Source organism: Moschus berezovskii, chromosome 18, assembly GCF_049115385.1.
Source record: "Moschus berezovskii isolate FMDL1 chromosome 18, NW_MosBer_1.0, whole genome shotgun sequence".
Classification (NCBI taxonomy): domain Eukaryota; kingdom Metazoa; phylum Chordata; class Mammalia; order Artiodactyla; family Moschidae; genus Moschus; species Moschus berezovskii.
In genome coordinates this window covers 51,999,428-52,025,468 of record NC_142477.1, presented here as the reverse complement: position 1 = coordinate 52,025,468, position 26,041 = coordinate 51,999,428, and the positions used below count along the sequence as shown (strand labels likewise).

At 40.3% G+C, this 26,041-nt stretch overlaps 1 protein-coding gene across 1 annotated transcript in view; it reads left to right on the top strand.

Annotated features, from left to right (window-relative positions):
- Positions 1-21,235, top strand: part of ARL15 (ARF like GTPase 15) — a 510,715-nt gene extending 489,480 nt beyond the window's left edge. The window contains exon 6 of the mRNA XM_055422057.2: positions 21,020-21,235. The gene's annotated coding sequence lies outside the window, so the exon portion shown is untranslated. The remainder of the gene's footprint in view (positions 1-21,019) is intronic.
- Positions 21,236-26,041: the final 4,806 nt, after the last annotated feature.

The window sequence follows — 26,041 nt, the reverse complement described above, 5'->3', positions numbered from 1 at the left end:
GTAAGTGAAGGCCAGTGCAGTAATGGAGCCAGTGTGTACATCCTTGCCTGTTTACCCCAGTGGACCCTCAGTGTGTGTGATCTCAAACCAAGTATAAGGTCAGCATGTTAAGTTTATGTCTTGAGGAGATGCTTGTATTTCTCAGAGGCCATGCTTTCCATCCATACTTGAGTTTGCTTCAAATACAGTCAGAGGGCAAATGACAGTCTAAGAAATACCAACAATCAAGAAACAAGTAGGAGAGGCATAATGATTTTCCCTCTTCCTTTTTAGATTCTTGCCTGAGACTCCCTGTGTAATAAAAGATAAATAGGAACAAAGTTAATAACATGTATACCTCCTGTATACATGGGAGATACCCAGGAAAACTGAATAACTCCCCTAAGTGGCCCAAACCACTACCGTTAAATACCATCTCCTGGTAAAGACACAAGAAAATGGAGGGCTGTGGGAGGGAAGCCAGTTTATCAGGCAAAGCACAGAACACCCAGGGCACGCAGACTTCAGTCAGTTGCTTTCTCCATTGATAAGCATTTCTGAAGGCTTAGTCACCCTGCCCCTCCTGGCACACAGAGATACCCTTCCTGAATGGAGATTTTTCTTCTATTAATAAATGTAAAGTTCTCTTATGAAAGCGTAACTTCTACACAATTTCTTTAAGCTTCTACACAAGCTTCTCCTGTGTCTGCTATTTCTAAAAAATAACCAGACTAAAATAACCCTTCCACCAAAGGAACATATTTGGGTTGTCAAATTCTGCTCCCCTTCAATACCTAGTCATATTCTTTCTTATCTATTTTACTTTCATGTATTGGCCTACCACTTACACTGAAAATAGTAACAGAAGAAAGAGGAAGACAGGATAATCCATAGTTCCAGTTCCTTTTTACTAATCAGTAGCAGAAGGTAGAGAGTTGGAATGTACGTACATCAAGAAGTGAAATAATAAACATGCATTCATTTCTGTAAAGTCAAGTGCATTGACTGAGTTATGAAATACAAATTGTGTAATTTCAGTGATTCTGCATAGAAGTCAAAACTGGCATTGCATAATATAAAAATGGTAAATTTTATATTAATTTAATTTTTAATGTTTGTTACTTACAATGACATTAAACAGCAAATACAATCACCTTGGCCAGTCAACATCAGGACCTTGGAAAAAAGGAAAAAGCTTTATTAATGACATATTTCTCTACTTTTTGAACAAATGGCCCATATCTTCATAATGCTCTGGATTCTCCAAGTTATGTAACCAGCCCTACCCTCAATACACATATGGGCTGTGAAATTAACTGGGTTTGAATTCCAGGGTTGACACTTGCTGACCTTGGGCAAATTGTTAATCTTTCTAAGGCTCAGTTTCCTCATGTGTAAAATGGAAATATTAACAATTCATGTCATACAACCATTGGGTTTCCCAAGTGGCATAGTGGTAAAGAATCTGCCTGCCAGTTCTGAAGACATAAGAGGCACAGGATCAATCCCTGGGTCAAGAAGATCCCTTGAAGTAGGAACTGACAACCTGCTCCAGTGTTCTTGCCTGGAAAATTCTATAGAGGAGCCTGATGGTTATAGTGCACACACACACAATTGATATAATCAGTTCATACCATATAACCATAGGGTCTTTATAAGGATTAAATGAAATTCTATAAATAAACTTAGCATCTTACCTGCCACATTGTTGTTAAGTCGTGTCCAGCTCTTTGGGGGCCCCATGGACTGCAGCCCCCCAGGCTTCTGTGTCTGTGGGATTCTCCAGGCAAGAATACCAGAGTGGGTTGCCATTTCCTTCTCCAGGGGATCTTCCCAGCCCAGGATTCGAACCCAAGTCTCCTGCATTGGCAGATTCTTTACCACTAAGCCACAAGGATACCAGCCACAGAACAGATGCTTCGTAAGTTAGCTCTTACAGGGCAGATTGTTAGTTTCTGCAGTCTCTCTGTGCTCCACCATGTGGTGATTCTGATGGAGACTTACTGTGTGACCTGCTACAGCCTAGCTGACCCTCTCTGTCTGGCACATGCAAACTTCCCAAGGAAGGTTATTGCCAATCATTCTTGAGGGGTAAGCACTCCTCTGAGGCTAGTTGCTCATGAATCACTGCCATCTTATGGATTGCTGACACCAGTTAGGGCTTCCACCCTTAGTCCCATTACCTGTAGCCAGGATAGCAGGGTTGCATGCTACAAAGCATATGGAACCCCTAGAAGGAAGCCATGAGGTGCAACAGTCTCTTTGACACTGCCAAGTAGGGCACAATGTAATGAGTAGGCACCTCAAGTTGCTCATCCAGGAAAAGGTCTGGGTGCCCTCTAACATGATCTTCGAAATGTTTGAAAATCAAACAAATGGGTCATTTTGATGATTTGGTTATCTGCTAGGAATGAGAAAGATGCACGTGTACATTTCCTTTGACAGAACACAACCCTGAAATCATAGCCCTACCTTTGAAAGCACAGGAAAAAATTATATGCTAATATTGACAGGATGTTCTTAACATTGAAAGCATTACTCCAGCAGACATCCAGCAGGGCTTCCAAGGGTGTGTTCTACAGACTGGTGTAAAAAGAAAAAAGTCCTACAAATGCAAATTCCTTGGCCTTGTTCCTAAATCCACTAAAATCAGAATATGAGTGGGAAACTCATGAATCTATATTTTAATAGGGTCCCCAGGTGACTCTAACCATCTGCCTTTGAGTGTTTGTGGGCAGCAGAGGGCAGAAGAGGGTGAACAATGATCAAAGTGAACTAGAAATAGGACATTTATTTGTCCAGGAGCTGTTAAACTCAGCCTACATCGGGCACGTTCTTCCTGACATTGTGGGTGGCCATTATCCTAGAATATGAGCTTACAGGTTGTAGTCTGGTGGTGCTGAGTTTACTGTGTCCTCCTCTGTTGAGATATAAAGGAGCCTTCTAGAAGTGGGATAAGAATCTGGATTAAGAAAGAGGAGCAGGGTCATAAGTGAGGACTCTGAAGAAAACCATTTGAAGACTTGTGAGGGAAAGTCGTTTATGTGCTCGGTGTCAGCAGGCATCAAACTACATTTACTCCTACACTTGGGTTATAAGATGATGATCCAGCAGGTACAAGGCAGGGTAGTTCTATGGAAGCCATCCAGATCCTCATCTTACATAGGTGTCTATTCCCAAAATGAGTCTGCCTGAGATTACATCAGCTTCTGCTGCTTCACCTTCTCCCCCTTTTCACAGCACCCCTCCTCCCACCTGAGAAAAGAAAGGCAGATGTCTCATCACCTGAGGCAGCTGGTAAGACATCCAGTGACCCAAGAGCTGAAAGGTGGGCACAGGTAGAGAAGGAAAAGCAATTGGCACAATGTCTGCCATGAAAAGAAATCAGTGTTTTAACCAAATGCCATGATGCACTGCAGTAGCCTCCCAAACTTGTCTTGGAAGACCCCTGATAAACATCCTTTTGCACTTACTCTGGCCAAATGATCCAAGTTGTCTGATAATCAAATAAAAGAACCAAGGATCAGAACTTTGAAATGAACTCCCTTTAGAATGCATCTGTGTCGCCCCTCTCCACCCCCACCCCCACTCTGCAGATGCCTGTCTCCTTAGCAGGGGTAGGGGCTGTACCTCCTTTCAATACAGTACCTACAGTATGGGGCTGGAAAAGTCATCAAAAGCATTAAAGGTATGAGGGGTGTTTACTCCACATTCCTATCTAGTTGCTGCCCAATTAACATGATTTGCAGCTGAGAAAATAATACTCTCCTCCGTCAGAGATAAATTGTGTTCCCAAACTGTGAAACAAAGGGGAGAGAGCCATTGATGTTTATAGAAGTTATTGCAAACAAATGCACTTCAAAAGGAGCTGTGGCGACAGATTCTGTTTCACAGGGGCCTCCCATTCCTCTCAGCCTCCTGAGACCCTTCCTGAGACTGCTGGGTGTTGCAGCCACTGGTCTGCTGCTTTAAGTTATACTGCACTGTGTGGACCCACCCTCATCGAAAATCTAGACCTGCCCTGCCCAATACAGTAGCAGTTGAGCACTCGAAAAGTGGCTGGTTCCAACCTAGGTGTGCTGCAAGTATAAAATACACACCAGACTTCAAAGACTTAGTACCCCCAGAATGTAGGATATCATTGATAATTTTTTATTGATATCATGTTGAAATGATAATTTGGGTGATCTGCCAAATTATATTAGGGGGTTAAACATTATCAAAGTTCATTTCACCTGTTTCCCTTTCTCTCTCTTTTTCTTTCCCTCTCTTTCTTTCTTGCACTGTTCATTTAGCATGACTACCAGAGAATTATAAATGACACATGTGCCTCACATTTGTGACTTGCATTATATTTCCATCAAACAGTCTGCCAATCTAGACTGTGTATTCAGCAGCCTTGGGTGGAGGTTGATAGGAACCTGAAAGTCCAGTTCTGACTGGTAAATGGAGTTGGGGAGATTTTGGACTGGGACTGACCCCTCTTGCCGAAAAGAGGTATATTTGTGACAATTGCAGCATGTGGAGCCCAGGCTAACAGATTGTAAACCTGCCTTCCTTCTGGTTCTAATACTTACTTAACCTCAAAGGAACTTTAAATTTAAACCAAATGGCATGTGAGATTTTAGTAGGCTGATGTATTGCTCTCCATTCAGCCATTTGAGAAATCCTACTGAGGTCTCCGCACAGCTGAGTTCCAGTCGCCGCCATATCCCAATGGAAGTCTGGCACAGCACTAATGAGCTGATGAGAGTTTCTCTCACTTGTTTGATATTAAATAGGAAAGCCTTTGAATTAAACGTTTACAGATAGTGTGAAAATTGGAAATGTGGGTTTTAGCTGAGCCAACTACAGCAGATCCGAAGACTGCAGTTGCCTGATGGTAAGAGAACAGTGTTTCTGATTCGCATCACTAGCTCCACCACCAGTTTGGGGAAGTGGTGAATTCCTCTTTTCCAGTGGTGAATTACTCATATACTGAGTCCACTGGGTTTGTTCTACTGTGGGTACAGCTTTGTCCTAAACACCATTATTTTAGATAACAATTTACTAATCTAAGCCAAGAATTTAAAGCTTTTGGATTATGAGGCTGATTCCATTTGTTTTCTTCAGAGGCTGTTGCCAGACCTTGGCATGCATCCCTCAAATAACAGCAACAGCAGCAGCAACAATAATAATAGCAGCAAATATTTATTGAGCACTTACTGTGTGCCCTAAATATTTTAGGTCACCCAATCTTCAGCCCAATGTGACACAAAGGATTTTTCATTTTGTTCTGGTGTCTTTGGTTTTTTAAGTTGCCCGAGGTTACACAGTAAGTGTTAGACCCAGTCTCTTTGACAACAGCCCATACTTAGAATCACTCTGCTATTCTTGTGGAGAATAAATATTAAAATCTCAGTAGCATCTTTAGGAAATAGCAAAATGATGAATCAGAACTCCAGTTATTCAGGGGGCTGGGAACATGTGTGTGGGTCAATGACCCCAGTGTAAATGCTTTCTATTACCATGATGCTTTTCGGAGAAAAAGATCTCTGGTAAAAACTTAGTTCACACAGAGCTACCTGAGAATAGCTTCCAGATTTTACTGCAGTAAAATCATCCAGAATTGGAGATAACGTGGTGTAGACAAGACAACTTTTCTTTCACTGTGAAAGTCTTCAAATAAAATCCTTAGATTAAATTTAAAACAGCAATTCAGGGGGATCTGCTTGGACCTCTACAAACTCATCCGTCTGTACTGTACAGTCTGGTCCCAGGGTGCCCACACAGCCTGTTAGATGTGCAGAGCAGTGTGGAACTACTGGTGAACCAGGTTGGGAGATCCAGATTGGAATTCTAGTGTTGCCACTTTCTACTCCTGTGAGCTTGGCTGAGCCTCTAGACGATTGTTGCTCCCATGAGGTAGCTGTACCTCCCTACAGTTCGCCAGAAAAAGAAAGTTGATCAGACTGAGCTTTCCTAATAAGAATCTCCTCTCTGTAGGGGCAGAAGGGAAGGTCTTGCCTCCCAGGCTTCTCACCACACCGCCCTTTCTTGAGTTGGTGTGAAGAGCCAAACCCCAAATTGAGCTTTCACCTCTGAAAGTGGCCTCACCAATTCCCTGTGGGGATGAGGTAGGCCATGGCAAAGGTTCTCTAAATGACTCTTTCCTGAGGGGAGACTCAGAGCAGCAGGAAGAGACTGGGGAAATCAGAGGTTGAGCAAGAATCTTAGAGATTTAAGAGGGAGCTGGACATGAGCCAGATGCACCATGGAGCTGCATGCCGTCCGAAGCTCTTGTAGCAAAGCACAGGAATTTCTTCTTCTCCCCTCCCCAGCCACACACCTCCACGTCTTTCCTCATATTCTTATGAGACTATACCAGGAAAGGGATAATATGAACTTTGGGATTCCATGGAGAAAGGGTACTTTTATGAAAATCAGTAGTTCAATAGAAAGCACTATGGATGGATGGTGAGTAGAACAACATTTGAGAAGGCTTTTGAATTACAGAGAATCTTCTTAGCTGAGGAGCTGGTTGAAGAGAATGATTAATCACTGGATTATCATTCTACTTCTGTTGTCCCTTACTGGGCTGTCATGTCTTATGCCGAATTAGAACAAAGGATTTGCTACAAAGTGCCTTCCATGTGGGACCGTACACAAGGCTGTCAGTGCTACAGAAATAAATAAAATCCAAAGACATAGTTCCTGACTTGAGAGGCTTTTGGGGAATTTAGACATAGAAAACTGAAACCTTCCAGGGCAGTCAGAAAAACTACTGATCAGTCCCTAGGGTAACTGGGCTGTCATTCAGACAGGTCACGTGCTCTGTTCTTCAGAAGATATTCAGACTGGTAAAGAGAGAGTTGTGTGGTATTAGGGGTACCAACATCTGTCCTCTTAGGGTACACACACTGGAACCCCTTAGTTTTCCCCTGGGCTCATCACCCTTTTTGTGGGTCTCATTAACCCTCCTGGGCCTGTCACATCTTCTAAAAGTGTCACCAATGGCCTTAATACGTATCTGTCTGGACATGTTTTCATTAACTTACCTAAACCTGGAAGCTCTAACTTTTAAATAACTTATTAGGCTTGATACAAACAGCGGGGAAAACCGTGTTAGCCTGTTGTCAATATGCTGTGCTGAAAGCCTTCACCAACACGTGTCATCTCTGCAGCTCACGTAGCTTTTCCAGATGTGGCTGGACACTGACGATGAATGGCCAGTCCACTGCAGGCGGGTGAACATGAGCACCTTTGATGTGATGGGGTGACTCTTCTCATCTATTAGCCAGAAGGAAAAGCCATTTTCTTCTGTTGAGTCCTCAGTTTATTCCACCTCAAGGAGACCGTATAATTAGCGTACATCAACACTAAGAACTGGGATCTGGGGCTCTCATTCTAACCCACTGAGTGTGTAGCCAACAGCCCCAGGGGAGTCAAAATAAAACGTATGCCAAGGAGATCTGTAGGCTGTTCTTTCACCAGATATGCTGTCCATATATATATAGGGAAAGGGTTGCAATTAACCTGTTTAATTCAACTTTCATCCCAAGCACACAAAGAAAGGCACCCATATCCCTTACTGTCAGACAGTTCATCCTTTCCCATCCTGCATACATAAATTTCATGGTATAATAGCTCTTATCCTCCAGGGAGGAAAATTATGATTGGAAATATAAAGAAGAAAAAAAGCTGTTGTCTTCCATCCTTGTGGCAGTTAGAGATAGTAAAAGAACTTTCTGGTTTTCTTCTTCAGCAAGATGGACTGAGCTTTAGTATCACAGTAGCACTGGTTTAAAATATGCTCTGTTTTGAAGTATTTCAGCAAGTTATTAAACCTCTAGGAAATTTGGTTTGCTTATCTGAAAAATTGAGGTAATACCTTACAAAGATATGGCAAGAGCAAACACCACAAATGTAAGACCACAGCATAATACTTGCCACATCATAGGTTTCAATATTCATAACCATTTGAATCAAAACATTGGAAATAATTTTATTATTATTCTAGTTTAGTACACAGTACATGAGGCTGATAATTGATGAGCCCATAGGAACCTGAACACTTAGAAGTTACATTTGGAGGGTGATGACAAGCTTAACACAGAATTTGATAGGTCTAGTGGCCAACATTTTTTAAGGAAGATTATCCTGTCTCAATCCTTTTCTAAGATTGACAGCAAATTAAAATCTATATTTGCAAACAATTGATTATGGAAGCTCAACCATTGAAAACAATTTTCTATCTTTTTAAAAGATTCACTACAGAGTTGGAGTTTTTTTTTTCTTTTCAGAGTTAGGTTTTTTAAGTAACAGTTTCCTCCCCAAAGTGCATTACAATTTTAATATTATTTGGGGAACATCAAGGGGTCCACACAGTTCTTAGGACTCCCCTGTCATCTTTGAAAGCTGTGACTGGGCAAAGTTCATAAAGACCTAAAGGGTCAAAGTGGGGAAAAAGCTTCAGAAGCATGTGTAGTAAATTCACTTCTGTCCTTGTGTTTCCCTGCAGAGGAGTGACTGGGCTTATGAGATGATATAGGTCTTTGTCCAAAGCATTTTGTGTTTAACGAGGTGCTCTGGCTGTGTGCCTCCCATCTTCTTCAATCAGGTAACAATAGTTCATAATTATGCCTCTCTCCCTTAATTCGTAGAATTGCCAATTGTCGAGTTGGGAGGGAATAGAAAACTCAAGTCTAACAGCTTCATTTTATAATTTAGGAAACTGACAGTGAGAGACTGTGTTCATTGTTCATCATTATTTGTTTCCTCCCTACCCTCACCCTACCCCATTGCCAGGAGGCTTGGCCATGTGACCTGCGTTGGCCAGTAGAATGTGGGCAGATGTGGCATTTGCTTCAGAGCAGACATGTTAGATGCAATTGCATGGCTCAGCTGTGGTCCTCTTATTTCAGTTCGCCCCGTGAGAACAATTTCTTCTGACTACACCTTTAGGCTTTGGAACAAAGCAGAGCTGTTGCCAGTCTACATCTCAATGTAATATGGGCAAGTAAACATTTGACTAAATCTCTGAGATGTTAGGGTTGCTTGTTTTGTAGCATAACCGTGTGAGAGCTGACCGATACAATGGCCCAGGAGGCTGAAGAGATTCAGTCACAATCACACAGACACTTCATTACACAGCCAGACTAGAACACAAATCTTTTGACTAGGAGCGTTTTACTACCCTTCACTTCCCAGGTGTATCCCCAGCACCTGGTAGTATTCAGCACAAAATAAGAACTCTGTAAGTTTTAGTCCACGTGAAGGAATCAATGAAGGAAGGAAGGAAATAGATGAAAGTTCTGTTGAACCGCTATTCCAGGTGGAGCAGTATCTAGTTTAGTACTTGTTGTTGCCGTTGTTCAGTTGCTCAGTTGTATCTGACTCTTTGTGACCCCATGAACTACAGCACGTCAGGCTTCCCTGTCCTTCACCATCTCCCAGAGTGTGCTCAAACTCATGTCTGTTGAGTCGATAATGCCATCCAATCATCTCATCCTCTGTCTTCCCCTTCTCCTGCCCTCAGTCTTTCCCAGCATCAGGGTCTTTTCCAATGAGTTGGCTCTTCACATGAGGTGGCCAAAGCATCACTATCAATACCAAGCATTTGGGCATGCCAACTGAGGGCCTTTTGTATATTTCATGTTCCAAAAGCATTACCTCTAGTTACCATGCATTGCTATCAGGCAGGTATTTTTAGTCTCATTAATAGATAACGAAACTGAGGCACAGAGTGATTAAGTCCAGTCACAGAGCTAGTGACAGAAACAGAAACAGCTCCATTCATTCTAACTCCAGAGCCTTGGTGTTTTCCATTGCTTCACAAGTTTCTTTGCTGGAGATAGAATTATTATTTGGGTCATTTATATGAAATACGCAGATTGTGTTAAAAGCAGGGCTCTTGCAACCGGGTAAATTGGCAGAGCTTCTCATACAGTGTGTGGCAGCCACCGGCCTGCCAGGAGAGGTCACAAAGGGGCTTGAAATACTGGTTCCCCCAATCCTCAGAGAACAGAGATGGTGTGTGGTCTGGGACCAGCCCGCTTTGGGTGGAGGACAGCCTCATCATTTTACCCTGTAGTCCATGCAAATATGGTTGCTTTCTATATGTGCCAGGACACCAAAAAGTTGGAGAAACCCCAGGTGAGAATCCAGGTCAATCTAAGCACATTGTAAGCACATAGCTTTTAGAAAACTTTGTCAACCAAATTTCTCCTAGGACCTGCTTTACTATTTTGTCAACCACCTTTTCCATTTGTCCTAAATCTCTCTCTTTTCTTTTCTTTAGTTGGTAATGTCTGTGAATTGCCTTAAGTCCTTTGTGGAATAAGTCAAAGAATAGGTGGATAAATGGATGAATTAACTAAAAGAGTCAAAAGCCACTGAGACAAGCTCTGATCACAATTAAAATGATCTTCTCTATATGGAAGCAACCCAAGTGTCCACTGACATGAGTAGAGAAACAAAATGGGCTTAGACACATGGTGGAATAGCAATCAGCCTTAAAAAAGAGGGGAATCCTGTCACATGCTACAACTTGGGTGAACATTGAGGATGTTACATTCAGTGAAATAAACCAGTTACAAAAAGACAAATATTGAAAGAGCCCACTTATATGACGTATCTGAATAAAGTCACAGAGACAGGAAGTAGCGTGGTGGTTGCCAAAGGCGCATGGGCCCAGGGGAGTGGGTGGGAGTCATTGCATGATGGGTCCAGAGTTTCAGTTTTGCAAGATGAAAAAGTTCTGGAGATTGGTGGCACAACAATGTGCATATGCTTACCACTAATGAACTGCACATTTAAAAATAGTTAAGAAGGTAAATTTAATGTTATGTGTATTTTACCATGATTTTTTTTTAAAAGAAAGTATATACAGTAAAAATTAGTTTCTTTATTCTGCACAGAGGCTTTTGTTATGCTATCACCTGATGTGATGACACTGTGGTCTGGAAATGTAGGAGGATGTACTATCTGATGCTAAGTTGCTTTTTATATACAGTCACAACATCCTACTGGTTCTTCATACATTATGTCCTCTAGCTAGGGCTGGCTACATAATGTACAGAGCCTAGTGGAAAATGAAAATGCAGGCCTTGTTGTTCAAAAAGTTGTACCAAAAATGGTATTAAAATATGTTACTTTGGGATTTCCCTGGTGGTCCATTGGTGAGGACTCCGTGCTTTCACTGTCAGTGACCAAAATAAATAAATAAATAGGGTCTAGTAACTCATATGGTAAAGAATCTACCTGAGATTCAGGACACCGGGGTTCAATCCCAGGTTCCAGAAGATCTTCTGGAGAAGGAATTTGGAACCCATTCCAGTGTTCTTGCCTGAAGAATCCCATGGACAGAGGAGCCTGACAATCCATGGGGTTGCAAACAGTCAGACATGACTGAGTGACTAGCACTTTCACTTTCAAAATATGAAGGGTTTTGGACTCTCAGAGTATCATAGGGTTGTTTTGTTTTTTTGTTCATTGAGTTGTTTTGTTTTTGCTATTTCCTGTCACTGGAAAAGACTCTGATGCTGGGAGGGATTGGGGGCAGGAGGAGAAGGGGACGACAGAGAATGAGATGGCTGGATGGCATCACCGACTCAATGGACATGAGTTTGAGTGAACTCCGGGAGTTGGTGATGGACAGGGAGGCCTGGCGTGCTGTGATCCATGGGGTCACAAAGAGTCGGACACAACTGAGCAACTGAACTGAACCGAAGTAAAGACAAGGTACAAATTAAAATATGGCCAAGAATTTTATCCAGTGCAATGCCAGTTTTAAATGCAAAAAGAACATTTAACTTGTATGCAGAATTGCCAAAAATTAAATTTCAATTTCCACAGCTCTCCCATGCATTCACATTTCATTCTCACCAGAACTGTGGAAACTGCCCAAAGCTAACTCACCATTTTTATTTCAATTTTTAATACGCATAAATTTCACCAAAACTCTACACTGAGCTCACAAGAGTAAAGAACTTTAAAAGACTTTGAAAAAAGGACATTCCCAATATTCTTATCTGGGAAATCCCATGGATAGGGGAGCCTAGCAGGCTAGAGTTCATGGAGTCACAAAAGAATTGGACATGACCTAATGACTAAATAACATATACTACCTTATAGAACACACTGCATTTGATGCTTAGTAAATGCTTTTTATTGGTTAGGCTTATTGAGGTATAATTTACATATTTGAATATTCAGTCTCTTAAATGTACAGTTCAGTGAGTTGTTAAGTGCATATAGTTGTACAACTGCCACCACAATGAAGATCTAGAACATTGCCTTCACCTCAAAAGGTTCCCTTGTGCCCCTTTACAGTTCATTTCTTTCTCCCTTTTTAAAAATTTATTAACTTTTGGCTGTGCTGGGTTTTCCTTGCTGCACATGGGATTTCTCTAGTTACAGCAAGCAGGGGCCACTTATTACCGTGGCTTCTCTGGTTGTGGAACACAGTCTCTAGGCTTGCTGTCTTAGTTGCCCCGAAGCATGTGGAGTCTTCCCCAGCCAGGGATCAATCCCATGTCCTCTGCATTGGCGGGTGGACTCCTAACCACTGGACCGCCAGGGAAGTTCTACAGTTCATTTCTTGTCCTACCTCTCACTCCTGGCAACTGCTGGTCTGATTTCTGTTCTTACAGTTTTGCCTTTTCCAGAATGTCATCTCAATGAAATCAAGCAGTATATAGCCTTTTGTGTCTGGCTTCTTTCACTTAGCATAATGTAAAATTCATCCATACTTTTATATGTATCAATAATGTGTTTCTGTTGAATGGACGTACCACAATTTATTTATCCATTTACTAAATGATGGGCATTTAGGCATTTCAAGTTTGGAGCTATTATGAACAAGGTTGGTAGAAGTATTCATGAATAGGTCTTTGCTATAAACATTACCATACAGATTATGTGAACCCATGCTTTCATTTCTCTTGGATTTGCCCAGGAGTAGGATTTCTGGGTTGTATGGTGAATGTATGTTTGACTTTATGAGAAACTCCTTAACTGTTTTTCAAAGTAGTTATGTCATTTTGGCATCCTCAACAACAAACTAGATTTTCAGTTGCTCTGCATCCTTGCTAGAACTTGGTATTGTCAGTTTTTTTAATTTAGCTTAGCTATTCAAGTAGGTATGTTGTGGTATCTCATTGTGGTTTAAATTTGCATTTCTCTTCCCACAAACATTAAGCACCTCTTACTGTGCTTATTCGGCATGGGAATGTCTTCATTGGTAAACTGTCCAATTCTTTTACCTATTTTTTAAATATTGGGTTTTTCTTGAGTATGTATGTGTGTATTTGTATGTATGTGTATTATGTATACTTACTTCCCAGGTGGCACTAGTGGTAAAGAAGCCACTTGCCAATGCAGGAGACATAAGAGACCTGGGTTTGATCCCTGGGTCAGGAAGATCCCCTAGAGGAGGGCAAGGCCACCCACTCCAGTATTCTTGCCTGGAGAATCCCATGGACAGAGAAGCCTAGCAGCCGACAGTCCATAGGGTTGCACAGAGTCAGACACGACTGAAGCAACTTAGCACCCACGTGTGTGTGTTATATATATATTTATACATAATTTTTAAATTTTGATGAAGTCCAATTTGCCATTTTCTTTTCTGAACCATGTTTTCTTTTACTTATTCAAGAAACCTTTGCCTATCACAAGGTCATAAGGATTTTTCTCCTATATTTTCTTCTAGAAAGTTTATAATGTTAACTCTGGCATTTAGATCTGTGATCCACTTCTAGTTATTTTTGAACAGAACATTTATTACTTGATGTGTAGCTTTGTTGCCCAGAATTTAATCATTGAGAATCTAACTCAGGAATAAAAAGACACAGGTCATAGAATGAAGACCAGGGCCCTGTAAGAAACTCAGAATTGTTTCTTAAAGGCCCTGAATAAGAACATTTTATTTGCTTTTTAAATTAGCAAAATTTTGCTATTTAAAGGTTTGTGTTTCAATAAACTTTGAAATTCCAGATCACGGATGCTATCAAGAGCAAAATCCTCAAGTGGACTGGCATATGAGTACATTCCTCTCTGATATTTTTGATTAACCTACTGGATGTTGAAAAAATTCCAGACCTATTTTATTAGATGTGAAATGGGTATGATCATACTTAACATGAAGTTACTTTATAGGCTTGCATAGTGTGAGTCAGAAGCTGTGTAGAGGGTCCTCAGGGATCCCAAATTTAATTGTGATTATTGCTAATTATACTAATTCTCAATGAAAACTGCTGCCAGGAAGTTTGCCCATGACATCACTAATAAGGGGTCCATTGACTTGCATGTGTTGTGAGCATATTAATTGTAATTATTGCTTTGGCAACTGCTACGTCTAACTCCATAGGTGTTTGTTCCATTAATGATTCATTATTTCAAAGTATTCTGGCAATGATGAGTCTGTGTTATAGACCAAGGCTCTCCTGTGATGAAATTCATTATTTTGTGGGATTTCTGACTCTTCTTTCATGGGAGACAACCTCAACTCATTCTGCCCTTAACACATGGTATAATGGTTTAAAATTGGAGTAGGAGAAAATGATTTCAGTTTAACCACTGTTTTTTGTTTTGTTTTGTTTTTTTCCCTACCCTGGGAGCAGGTGCCTTCCCGTAAATATTTTTCTGAAATGGAAGTTGCCATGGAAAGTGGGTGGGTGGTCTGGATATCAGACTAAGGGCCTGGCAGTCAGGGGTCTGGATCTATCTTTGTGTCTGAAGGCCCAGGGCAATGGCAATAAATACACAAGTCTAAAGGAAAGGAGAGATGTGGCCCGGAGCCTGAACTCAGCAAAAAGATAAAGAGAACTGCCTTCCAACAACTATTGTTAAACAGTTAGCACTTTCTATGTGACATGCTTTCAACCTTTACTTACTCTCCACTGCAGCCCTATGAGTTAGGACAGGACTCTCACAGGGAAAATAGGAAAAAATAGCTGCCCAGGAGGAGGTAATCAGGGCTTCCCTGTCTGCTGGGCTTTTTCAGCTAGTCTTTGATAACATTTTGAATTACGAGTTTTCACGGGTTTGAAGCCCTTGCCCTTTCAGTTCAGTTTTTTGCCCTTAACTTTTTAGTATTAAAAACATTCAAAAGTAGAGAGAGACGTATAATAAACTTCCATGACTTCATTTTCAACAATTATAAAGTCATGACCCATCTAATTTTATCTATCTCCCACCCCTTTCACCCCACCTTGCTGAATTATTTTACAGCAAATTCCAGATCTGTTTCAGATCTGTAAATACTTTGATACCTGTCTCTGAAAGATAAAGATTTTCTTCTAAGTCATAAATTATCACACCTAAAAGAAATTATTAATAATTCCTTTATAGTCAGTTTTCCCAACTATCTCATAAATAGTTTTTCTTTAGCTTCTTTATTAGAAACAGAATTCAAATTAAATTCCACAAACTACAATTGACGTCTCTCAAGCATCTTTTAATCTAGGGGTTTCCTGACTGTTTCCAAACTGCTTTTGTTTTTTTCTTGTTGTTTATTTATTTAAGAGACGAAATCATTTCTCTTGTAGGATTTTATCTTGCATTTTTGTTGATTGCATCCCCATAGTGTTTTTTAAAATAACTTTTTGTTCTTATATTGTCTGCAAATGGTGGTCAGATCTAGAGATTTGACAGATTAGGTTTGAATTTTTTGCTAAGAGTACATCACAGGGCTGTATATTTCAATCAAAATGCTCATGATTGCCTCTCTTTTCAATGGTAATCACTGATGATTGTTGTCTGGACCCATTCATTCATTAGGAGTTTCAAAATGGTGATCTTCTATCGCATAGTAGCCGGAACACTTCCATAAAGAAAAAGATCCCCTCACTTACTCTTTTGGTTACCCAGTGATATAGTTTATATAGGAAGAACAGAAAGAATCATTAATTTCCCTTATAGATTATCAAAATATTGAGTTAGTTCTCTAATTGCTTCCCAAGTTTTATAGTTAAGTTTTTTAATATTCCAAATTTCAGTGTGATTGCATGGATTTAAACATGTTTAAATGTTTGTTTTACTTTATTGGATCTATTATCATTGTGGGTACTCTAAATGGCCCATATTTGAGAAATGGCAGCCCCTTCAAGTTGACGTTGAGACTTTCTGAGGTAGCACTTATATTGTTTTCTAGGGCTGCTGTCACAAAGTATCACAAATTGTGTGGTTTTAAAGCAACAGAAACTTATTATATAGTTCTGAAAGCTGCTGCTGCTGCTAAGTCGCTTTAGTCGTGTCCGACTCTGTGCAACCCCATAGACGGCAGCCCACCAGGCTCCTCCATCCCCGGGACTCTCCAGGCAAGAACACAGGAGTGGGTTGTCATTTCCTTCTCCAATGCATGAAAGTGAAAAATGAAAGTGAGATCACTCAGTCGTGTCTGACTCTTAGCGACCCAATGGACTGCAGCCCACCAGGCTCCTCCGTCCATGGGATTTTCCAGGCAATAGTACTGGAGTGGGTTATCATTGCCTTCTCCGTCTGAAAGCTCAGTTCAGTTCAGTTCAGTCGCTCAGTCTTGTCTGACTCCTTGTGACCCCATGAATCACAGCACACCAGGCCTCCCTGTCCATCACCAACTCCTGGAGTTCACTCAAACTCATGTCCATTGAGTCGGTGATGCCATCCAGCCATCTCGTTCTCTGTCATCCCTTTCTCCTCCCGCCCCCAATCCTTCCCAGCATCAGAGTCTTTTCCAGTGAGTCAACTCGTTGCATGAGGTGGCCAAAGTATTGGAGTTTCAGCTTTAGCCTCAGTCCTTCCAATGAACACCCAGGATTGATCTCCTTTAGAATGGACTGGATCATGGAGAAAGCAAGAGAGTTCCAGAAAAACATCTATTTCTGCTTCATTGACTAGGCCAAAGCCTTTGACTGTGTGGATCACAATAAACTGGAAAATTCTGAAAGAGATAGGAATACCAGACCACCTGACCTGCCTCTTGAGAAACCTGTATGCAGGTCAGGAAGCAACAGTCAGAACTGGACATGGAACAACAGACTGGTTCCAAATAGGAAAAGGCGTACGGCAAGGCTGTATATTGTCATCCTGCTTATTTAACTTATATGCAGAGTACATCATGAGGAATGCTGGACTGGAAGAAGCACAAGCTGGAATCAAGATTGCTGGGAGAAATATCAATAACCTCAGATATGCAGATGACACCACCCTTATGGCAGAAAGTGAAGAGGAACTCAAAGGCCTCTTGAGGAAAGTGAAAGAGGAGAGTGAAAAGGTTGGCTTGAAGCTCAACATTCAGAAAACAAAGATCATGGCATCTGGTCCCATCACTTCATGGGAAAAAGATGGGGAAACAGTGGAAACAGTGTCAGACTTTATTTTTTGGGCTCCAAAATCACTGCGGATGCTGATTGCAGCCATGAAATTAAAAGACGCTTACTCCTTGGAAGGAAAGTTATGACCAACCTAGATAGTATATTAAAAAGCAGAGACATTACTTTGCCAACCAAGGTCCGTCTAGTCAAGGCTATGGTTTTTCCTGTGGTCATGTATGGATGTGAGAGTTGGACTGTGAAGAAAGCTGATCATTGAAGAATTGATGCTTTTGAACTGAGGTGCTGGAGAAGACTCTTGAGAGTCCCTTGGACTGCAAGGAGATCCAACCAGTCTGAAAGCTAGAAGTCTGAAATAAAGATGTTGGCAGGGTTGGTTTCTTCTGAAGATACTGAGAAGAATCTGTTCCACACTTCTCTCCCGGCTTTTGGCACTTGCCAGCAATTCTTAGCATCTAAACTTCCCTCTTCTATACAGATACCACTCACTGGATTAGGGGTCACCATGGAAGGAAAGTTATGACCAACCTAGATAGTATATTAAAAAGCAGAGACATTACTTTGCCAACCAAGGTCCGTCTAGTCAAGGCTATGGTTTTTCCAGTGGTCATGTATGGATGTGAGAGTTGGACTGTGAAGAAAGCTGATCACCGAAGAATTGATGCTTTTGAACTGTGGTGCTGGAGAAGACTCTTGAGAGTCCCTTGGACTGCAAGGAGATCCAACCAGTCCATTCTAAAGGAGATCGATCCTGGGTGTTCATTGGAAGGACTGATGCTAAAGCTGAAACTCCAATACTTTGGCCACCTCATGCGACGAGTTGACTCACTGGAAAAGACTCTGATGCTGGGAAAGGTTGGGGGCAGAAGGAGAAGGGGACGACAGAGAATGAGATGGCTGGATGGCATCACTGACTCGATGGACATGAGTTTGAGTGAACTCCGGGAGTTGGTGATGGACAGGGAGGCCTGGCGTGCTGTGATTCATGGGGTCGCAGAGAGTCAGACACGACTGAGCGACTGAACTGACTGACTGAAACTTCCCTCTTCTATACAGATACCACTCATTGGATTAGGCTCACCATAATCCAGTATCACCTCATTTTAACTTGATTATATCTGCAAAGGGTCTATTTCCAAATAAGGTCATATTCACAGGTACCAGAAGTTAGTCTTTGAACATATCTTTTGAGCGACAAAATTCAACATCCAACAACACCAGTAGTTTTGATAACTTTATTGCTTTCTGGCCAGACAAAATGTAGCAAGCAGACTGATTTTTTTACATTTCCTGCTGCGAGTGCAGGATTGACTCACTCCTTTAATTTGGAGATGATATTTAGGGACTACGGTCTGAGCATTGGGGTTGTTCATTTTTACTGAGTTAGTCATTAGTTTTAGACCTTTTCAAAAGATAGACTTGGAAATGCTTTCATACTTTTAAGAATAAAACATATCGTAAATTTATAACTCTCACTTCCAATCCAAATTCAAGATGCCAAGACTTAACCCTCATCAAACTATCACCTACTGCTGCTTTCTCCCATGGGAAAGTCCTCATTTACAATGATACAGTGTAAATATTCTTTACTTTATCACATAATACACACACAGTTGTCTCAAAATAAAACTAACACTGCCATTAACAATGTGATTGCTTAAAACAGTGTATGGTTTTTAAAATTATTCTTGTAATTCTTTTTGTCCTCTGAGTACATTCCACTCAGGATGGTCAGTGAATTTACTGCATTTTAATGTCACGGGAAATAGTTTTTCTATTGTAGTTATGTCACCAACATGGTGCACAGTTAGGTTCATTTATATCCATTTATTTTCAGTGCTTAAGAGTTGTCTTTCAAATTAAATTTTGTTCTTATAAATATATAGAATATTATAGAATATTTTCTGAGCTTCAAAGTCTAATCTATAGTGCCAAGTATAATTGTAGAAACCTACTTCTGTGCCAGTTCTCACCACCTTGTCTCCTCGTCCTTCAAAAGTAATCATTTAAATGTTTTTATTCTTGCATTTTTGCACGTTGTATTTTGCAACCTTGTTGAACTCATTTACTAGTTCTAATGGTTTTTTAGTAGATTCATTAGGATATTTTAGGTACAAACATCATGCCATCTGTAAATACAGTTTTATTTTTTTTCCAATGCGGATGCTTTTTGTTTCTGTTTATTACCTAATTGCTCTGGCTGGAATCTCCAGTACAATGTTGAATAAAAGTGGCAAGATAGGTTGTCCTTGCCTTGTTCCTCATTTTAGGGGGAAAACCTTCGTTCTTTCACTGTTAGTATGATGGTTCAGTTCAGTTCAGTTCAGTTGCTCAGTCGTGTCCGACTCTCCGCGGTAGCTGTAGGTTTTTATAGATGCTGTTTATCAGATTGAGGAAGTTCCTGTCTCATTCTAGTTTGTTGAATGTTTTTTATCATGAAATAGTGTTGGATTTTGTCAAATGCTTTTCTGCATCTATCGAGATGATCATTTCTGATGTTTTTGTTTGCTTTTTCTTCTATTTATATGGTGTATTGCATTAATTGGTTTTCAGATGTTAGACCAACCTTGCATTCCTGGGGTAAATTCCACTTGGTCATGGTGAATAGTTCTTTTTATATGTTGTTGTGTTGGTTTATTACTATTTGTTGAAGATTTTTGTGTCTATATTCATAAGAGATATTTATCTGCAATGTTCTTTTCTTATGTCTTTGTATGGTTTTCATATCACAATGAGTTGAGAAGTGTTCCTTCTAATTTTTTGGAATAGTGGTTCATTTTTAACTATATAAATATATATGTGTATTTTTTATTTGTTCTGATTACTTTTTATACCTTTATTGTAGTCCACTGAGTGGATATACCAATGTTTTTACAAGCTTCTTACTGATAAACATCTGAATTATTTTCAGTCCTTTGCTATTACAACTCACATGGCACTGAATTACTCTGGTAGTATGTCTTTTCATATGCCCCTCCATGTGTGGTATATATTCTCGGAAGTAAGACTGATGAGTCAAAAAATAGGTACGTGTGAACTTGCCAGATAATGCCAAAATTCTTTTTCTTAGAGCTTAAATGATTTCAATTTTTCTTTTTTTCCACACTACATCGCTTGTAGTATCTTAGTTCCCCAACAAGGGACCAAACTTGGGCCCTTGACAGTGAGAGTGCAGAGTCCCTCTGGACCACCAGGGAATTACCACATTTTGTTTAAAAGAAGAGTGACTCTGCACAGCTTTATCAACAAAGTGTTTTTGTTTATTTATTTTAGCCATTCTGGTAGATACTAAATAGCAATTCCACATAATTTTAATTTGCATTTATTTCATTATGAGTTTAAGCATTTTTTCTGTTTTTAGAAAATGTTGTATATTAGAATATTGAAATTTTTGTCTGTAGTTTAAAATTGCAATTTTCCCCCAGACTAACACTTATCTTTTTATTGTGCTCATGGTATTTTCTTTTCCCATGCAAAAATTTTGATTTTCAGTTTTTATAGTCAATCCTCTAGATTTTATTTCTGAACCAAGCAGCAGCATAGGAGCTATTAAGAAAGAACCCTGATCTGAACAGTCCAAATCCAAGGAAATCACTGGCTGAATGTCCAGAGACTTCAACCTAATGATTCCCCTCAGAACTACTGATGTCCACATTCCTCCTTATTAGCTTGGTGCAGTTATTACCCGATAAGCTATAGATTTCTGAGGAACTCTCCTTCTTCTAACTTAGGATCTGTTTTCTTCACAGAGCTCCTGTGGAGTTGGACAGATGAAAGCGACATTGTGATGGTGTGGACATGGAGGAGGACCCCAAGAGCACGAAGCTTTGGATGAAGTTGAGGGGCCCCAAACAGTGCAAAATGTGGCTGACAAATGTGTTTCCCTCTTAGGCCACTGCCACGAGAACAGAGAGATGTTTTCTTAAATGTATATACGTCTTCTTGGAAACTAATTGTGACTTTCACCAGGGCTTTTTTTTTTTTTTTTCAGAATAAAACAAACTCTTTAGGTCTTACACGGAGAAGGCAATGGCAGGCCACTCCAGTACTCTTGCCTAGAAAATCCCATGGATGGAGGAGCCTGGTAGGCTACAGTCCGTGGGATCGCTAAGGGTCGGACAGGACTGAGCGACTTCACTTTCACTTTTCACTTTCACACATTGGAGAAGGAAATGGCAACCCACTCCAGTGTTCTTGCCTGGAGAATCCCAGGACGGGGGAGCCTGGTGGGCTTCCGTCTAAGGGGTCACACAGAGTCGGACACGACTGAAGTGACTCAGCAGCAGCAGCAGCTTAGGTCTTACAAGTGTCTGGGAGAGACTTTCAAAGTTTTGTAGATAATGCTGGATTTCTCTCATTTTTATAGACTTACAGGCTATAGGCATAGTAACTGTTTATCATACAAAGGAAACAGCATAATAATGTACATTTCCCTCTTTTCCTTGGCAGGTGAGTTCTTCCAAACGGACTGCACATTTGGCTTCATATGTTTATTTTTGCATATCTTAAAGTGTTTAATTATGAAATATTTAAAATATAATTTAAAAAAAACAACAAGAAAGTGACATAATAGTCAGCACATACCTACCACCCATTCTCTTACCTGAATTCCTACATGAAGCATTTTTTAAAAATTAAACTTCAAATACTGGATTGAACAACTCTCTGCACTAATAGAAAATTATATGCATTTTATATAAAATACATATAAACATGTAAATAGGCACTCTGTTTTCACCTGGGTTTGAATAAAGTTGGGGCAGGGGTTGTTCTTAGGCTACTCTTGCTATTCTGCTCCTGATAATTGGTTCCTGTCTTATATCTCTATAAGAGTTTGTCCTTTCTCCTTCATTTCATGACTTGCAATAGAGAATACATTGGACCTAATTTCCTCCTTTAATTGTCCCCAAACTTGCAGTTGGTTTAGGAACAATGCCGGGCAGTCCTCAACATGGAACACAAAGTCTCCTATGTCTGGTTATAATTTAGAAATGGTCCCGTTAACTTTAACATACCCCTTGCGACTGGGTCGTGTTGAACTTCCAGGAAGCTGAGCCTTATCTCTAGGTAGGAATTTAGACAGATGGTGTACAAAAGTTGAGAACACGTTACAATTCTGACAAATTAGTTCCTAATTATTTGGCTCCAGGCTCTGCCCATGTTGCATGCAGAGCAGGCCTTTACTAGGACCCTTGGAGAGTTTTGTAGCTTAAACTGATTTAATTTAAAACAAATGGATCCATGTGATTATCTCAACCACAAATACGTAACACAATGTGTAATATATTTAAAAGGCAAGAGGAAATTTAGTAATGGAATTTCAGAACTATTTGAAAGAAAGGGATTTTGAGGGGAAAGAAAGGAAGAAGTGAATTGGTGACGCCAGTTTGATTATTTTCAAATACCACAACTGAACTTGGATTTGTACAGTAAGGGCCATGGTGTTGTAAAGGATACCAGCAGGAATCTAAATGCTGGTGAAGGAATAAATGGCAAGGCTTCAGACACCCAGAACACTGTAAAATGTGTGTGCTAAATTTATTTCCTATAGGAAAATTTCCTGATTTACATACTCTATCAAGGAATTATCTAGGTAGAAATACTGTCTTTGTTGTGATGACTTTTCTCATTAATTTTTATTACTGGCTACTAATGTACTCTATTGCTGTCCCAACACATGTGCCTTCCACATAGACGAATCCTATAGTAGCTACAGAACAGCAAGCACTCACTGAACTCTGAATATGTCCTAGACATTGTTCTAAGCAGTATATAGGACTTCATTTAGTTCCTACAACAACCTTATGGGGCTGATACTGATCTTGTTCTTGCATATTAGGAAGGAGCAGAGATGGTAACTTGCCTGAGATGAAACCTAGAATGTCATTCTTAACCATTATATAATATCTGCCTTCCTAAGCATACCAAACATCTGGTGATAAATGTCTTATGTAATGAAAGAATTTCTTAAGACCAGATGATTTTGAGTAAATATGCAGGACTAAATATTTCAAAATTACAAAAATAAATGAGGTTCTTAATAAAGTGTGACAACAGGCTTTCAAAGCATTAGATATGTGAATTTTAATGTATCTGATTGAAAATCAACCACATTTCTTCATATCCACTTCATTTAATCATATCCACTGTGATAGAGTTATTAGGTTGAAATATACAAAAGTACCTATAGCTGACTCTTTGATAAGAAAAAACTGCTGAATTTCAATTGGTTCAATCTAATACTTTAGACACTATTGGAAAGATGATATTTCTTAGGGCTCAGACCTGTTTGTCCATGCATAAGCAGTAATTATTGAGGGTTAACCATGCCAAACACTATGTCACATGAATCTTCCCTTCAAAAATTCTCAGTTTTCAATAGGAAATAGACAATAAGTATACAAATAATTACAATTAAAATAAGATTATTGCAATCCAGAAGTTCTGCATAAAGTGTCGTGGGAATATTCAGACAAGGAAATTCACGTGAGTCTAGAGAAGACAGGAAGGTCTTCACACAGAAGAGAAGGTCTGATCGGGTATAATCGAGGAATAGAAGTTTGCCAGTACTGCTGAAAAGGACATTAAAAACAACCAACATGAGTTCCCCTTCCTGAACCCCCCTCCCACATCCCTCCTCCCCTTATCCTCCCTCTGGGTCATCCCCTTTCTCCAGCCCCGAGCATCCTGTATCATGCGTCGAACCTGGACTGGTGATTCATTTCACATATGATAATATACGTGTTTCAATGCCATTCTCCCAAATCATCCACCCTCCCCCTCTCCCACAGAGTCCCAAAGCAGATTCATGCTAATGTATGGCAAAACCAACCAATATAATATTGTAAAATAATTAGCCTCCAATTAAAAAAAAAGCGTTAATAAAACTTGCTCATAAAAACAAAAAACAACCAACAGATTTTAGCTTTTAATGGAACAGAGTGATATTTTTAAGAGTCATCAAATTTTCTTAGGGGCAGTGTTATAGACATGCCTGACCTACCTGCTTTCAAATCTGTATTATGCCTCCTCAGAGTTTTATGTCTTGGGACAAGTTATTTCATGTCTACAACGTGGAAATATTAATACCTGCCTCATAAAATTATTTTGATCAATTGCAGTGTATGCTAATAGCTCAGCAAAATCATACATTCACAGTACATAACCAAATACGTGACTATTTTTATAATTGTTGCCTAGTTTACTTCTTTGTTAACCAGCACATCCCTGGACCAACATCAGAGAGCTGTCAGTAGTACTCTCCATGAAAGCCATGGACCATGTGGTTGGGAAGCGGGTGCAGGTATTGCATTGGGGGGATGATACATACCTGGGAGAGCTTCCCATCAGGCCACAGTGTGGTGCAGAATTTTCCCAGAAATCTGTGGTATCTGCTTGTCATCTTGCAAGTGTTTGTGTGAGTTTTAAGAACAAACTTGTCAGCACACAAGAGTTCCCAGATGGCTTTTTCAAGGACTTTTGATCTCTGCTGTCTTTGATTTGAATGTTCCACAGAGATCTGAAAGCAGATTTCTTATTGCATCCTTAAACATGGCTGTGCAAAATTGAGCACATTATTGGCACAATCAGCCTCTTGTTTAACTATAGATGGCCGGTAGAGCAACTATGCATCTGATACCATTGACTGAGCCATGATTCGCTGGCATTGGGAGCTCTGCAGACTTCTCAGAAGAGCTTTGGAAGTGCTAGCTGTGTGTCCACCAGTGGTCAGTGGGAAGAAGAGCTCTAATTGAAGAATCTTGCTTGTGAAGTGGCTGCCAGATTTTGTCCTGCTGAGGTCAACTGTCTTTATTTTCGAGTAGTTTTATTAGCTTCACCCACAAGCTGTAATATATTAAAGACAGCAGTTTAAGAGCTGCAAATATTGAGGTCCTGGAACACAAGCCCACAGTAAAGTCAGTCATGGTCAAACAAGGCTTAGTATAACCTGCCTCCCTGGGCTGGCTTCCTGCAGAGAATCAAAGTTAAAAGAAAGACAATCCAACCTCTGCATGGTGGGCCTTTAGCCACTGGAGAGTAAGAAAGGTCTGCATCTTAAGACCTGGAGTACAACAAAAAGGAGGGCTTGGCTGTTGGAGACCGTGTTGTCTATGAAACATAAGCAGAGCCACAATTCAGTCCATAAAATTCCTTTTATTTGTTCATCTCATCTCAATATTTTGCAAGTACTAACACAAGAGTCATTGCTTACACTGTACAAAGGGTTAACTACAGATTTACTTGTGCTTTAGTTGTTCCAAAGCCTCTTCCCCTTATGGCTGTGTTCTGATATAACCTCAGTGCCATCCAAAGCAATAAATAGCAGAGGAGTTGGGGTAAATCCAATGATTTTTTTCCACAGCATCTTTCATTGTAAGTATGTCAGATTTTTAAAAATGAGACTCCATAAACCACATCATCACAGAGTCCTGTTGCTGTCTCCCGGGGTTTCAGAGTTCCAAACGCTTGCCTTTTTGGACATCAAGTTGATGTAACCCTGGGGACTGGTTAGAGTGACTAAAAACACTCCTGGCACTGGATCACCTTGTGGCCGAGGTGAAACAGGGATCTTGTTTTCAAGAGGTTGGAGGAGAACTCAGGGGAAAGGGCCCAATAGGGGGCGATGTGCTCTTTGGGACTTGGGCGAATTGACCCTTGACCTTCTCAATCTTTAGACCTTAGAAACTCCTTGCTGGTCACACACGTTCACATCCGTCTTGGCAGCCTGAACCCCCGCGTCCTCAGAAATTCCTAGAAGTGTAAAGACAAAA